Source organism: Rhinopithecus bieti, unplaced genomic scaffold (genome assembly GCF_001698545.2).
Source record: "Rhinopithecus bieti isolate Rb0 unplaced genomic scaffold, ASM169854v2 scaffold_23202, whole genome shotgun sequence".
Classification (NCBI taxonomy): domain Eukaryota; kingdom Metazoa; phylum Chordata; class Mammalia; order Primates; family Cercopithecidae; genus Rhinopithecus; species Rhinopithecus bieti.
In genome coordinates, this window is record NW_016810622.1 from 4780 (window position 1) to 7601 (window position 2822).

A 2822-nucleotide genomic window follows, 5' to 3' on the forward strand; every position below is an offset into this window, starting at 1 on the left:
AAAAAAAAAAAAAAATTTATACATATATAGTAAAAATTATCACCAATGCCCTAGTGCCCCAGAAGAAAATCACTTTCCAGACTGCCACAGGTAAAACAACCTCTTTTACAAATAAAGTTGCAAATATAAGTTACAAATCACACAAGGAAAAAGTCACCATGAGGGAGAGTCTGAGAGGCCCCAGCCAGGAAAACTCACTTCTGAAAAATGGCATCAACCACAGACCAGAGACCAAGGTGCTGAGATCCTCAGCCTGGGAGCAGCATAGGCAACACCCTGGTCTCTGTCTTGGAGGCCATGGAACTGGCCTGGAGGCCACTGACGGCCTCACCCACCAAGGTCCCCAACTCCTATGGCCTCCAAAGCTGAAGTGTACCTGGCCTAAGAATCTCGGTGACTGAGTTCCTCTCAGGTGGCTTTGAGCAGCTTGGACTTGGGGAGTGGGGTCTGCCCTAGGCATCTAGCTTAGACCTCAGCCTCACCTGGCTGAGGCTGGGCTGGTACTCCACACAGCCCTTGCTGTTGACATGCAGGATGGGGGCCGCTCTCAGTTCAAAGCCAAGCCATAGCTTGTTCATGATGGCCTGGGGGAGAGATGAGGGATGCAGGGAGAAAGGGGGTACCTGCTACCCTACATCAGCCCTCACATCCCCACTCCAGGGAGAGTCAGACAGTATGCTGCCCAGAGAGGAGACACTGGAGCCAGGAGCTCTCCAGACTAACCTGAGCCACAGCAGAGATGATGAGCTCCCCGCCAGCCCCGCCAATCACTAGCTTCGACCCCTGGGCTTTGTTGATCAAGATGGAGGGCACCATGGAGGATGGGGACCGCTTGCCTGGAACTGGGGGCCAGTACCCTCTGGGAGCTCCACCCACCCTGTCTCCATTCACTGCTGAGCAAACAGCGGCTTGGCGAGTGCAGTGACCCATCCAGGGGTCAGCATGCAGCCCCAGCCCAGCCCCCTCCCTCCTCTTCCCTAGTTGGGGGCCTTGTGGACCCCGCGTGGGAAGCCTTGTTCTCACCAGGTGAGGGGGTGGTGCCAGAACCCCGGGGGCATCTCTCGCATAAGTCCAGGAGCTCGTTGTTGAGGATGATGCCTGTCCGTGGTGAATACACCATCGCTCCAAAGCTGCAGCTGTGGAGGCAGAGCCTGGGCTAGGACCCGGGGCTCCCACCAGACACCGCCTGCCCTGCCCACCTTGCAGGACCCCCTCATTTTACAGCTGCCCTGAAGCATGCTGGAGCCACTATTCTCTCCCTGGCAACAACCAGGAAGGATCCCCAAAGACCCACCTGTGCCCCCATATCAGGGCACCCTTCTGAGTGAGGCCGCCCATTCCCAGGTAAGTCTTGCCTCAGGACCACCCCAGCAGCAGCCTTTCCAGCCAGAGATGTCGGCGGGGGCCCTCTTTTGAAATAGAGGAGGAGACAAAGGGCAAAAGCAAAGTGCTGCCCCATGGGGACAAGTGAGGGGACATGGGGCTGGGGGAGTGCAGGTCTAGGAGAGGAGAAGTGAAGCCATCCGCCTTCCCCCAAGCCACACGCACAGTGTGTTGATGGTGGTGGTGGCAGCCACGGCACTGCCATCCTCCTTCAGCACAGACACAGGGGATGTGTCTGTCCCGTGGCCCCAGGCCCCAGCCAAGCTGTAGTGACTGAGCTCGTGGTCCCCCCAGCCATCAATCTATTGGTGGATGAGCTGAGCCAGGGTCTCCCCCAGCAGGTCCCGGGAGGCATTCTGGCATGGGTGGGCAGGTGGCAGGGTCAGTGAGGGGCCAGGCGGGATCCACAGAACCAAGGGCAGGACAAGCTCAGCCCCCATGGGGGCCACCTCCAGTCTGTCTTCTACCTTGTGGCCAGGCCTCTCTCAAGCCCAGGCTAGGTCTAGACTCAGCCCACTCTCCAGGTCCTTTGAGATATGGTGCCACTCCTGCACCTGACCCCTGTACCTGCCACCCCAGCATCCCTTTCAGTCCAGCCCTGGCCTAGAACCACATACATCTCCCTCCAACCTCCCCCTGCCGGGCCTGACCCTCCTTTCATGCTAAGTCCTGAGCCAGGGAGGAGGACAGCCCACCAGCCCAGCAACCTCAGCAACCTCACCTGGAGCTTCGGGTGGCTGCGAGGGTCCCCCAGCCTCCACCTCTGCCCCCTGGCAAACTTCAGCGTCTTCAGAAGGTAGTGGTACATGTTCACCCTCCCCTCAGGCCTGGCCACAGACTCTGCTGAGAAGTTGAACCCTGGAGAGGGGTTGGGGCACAGGTTGGGGTCACCCTATGTAAAGGGTTGAGCATTGCCCCCCTACCCCACAGAAAGATCTACCCACATCCTAATTCCCAAAACCTGTGGATATTACCTTATACAGTGCAAGAGTGACTAATACGTTAAGTGGAAAAGTATGTTAAAGATTTTTTTTTTTTTGAGACAGAGTCTTGCTCTATCACCCAGGCTGGAGTGCAATGGTCCGGTCTCAGCTCACTGCAACCTCCACCTCCCAGGTTCAAGCGATTCTCCTGCCTCAGTCTCCTGAGTAGCTAGGACTATAGGCATGTGCCACCATGCCCAGCTAATTTTTCTATTTTTAGTAGAGATGGGGTTTCACCATGTTGGCCAGGCTGGTCTCCAACTCCTGACCTCAAGTAATCCACCCGCCTTTGCCTCCCAAAATGCTGGGATTACCGGTATGAACCACCACACCCAGCCTAAAGTATATTAAAGATTTTGAGAGGAGGAGATGATCCTGGATTATCTAGATGTGCCCTAAATGTGATCACAGTGTCCTTGTAAGACAGACACACAGAGGAGAGGACATAGAGCAGAG

At 56.3% G+C, this 2822-nt stretch overlaps 1 pseudogene; it reads right to left on the reverse strand.

Annotated features, from left to right (window-relative positions):
* Nucleotides 1–482: 482 nt before the first annotated feature.
* Nucleotides 483–2241, reverse strand: LOC108542488 (gamma-glutamyltransferase 5-like; annotated as a pseudogene).
* Between the last annotated feature and the right edge of the window lie 581 nt (nt 2242–2822).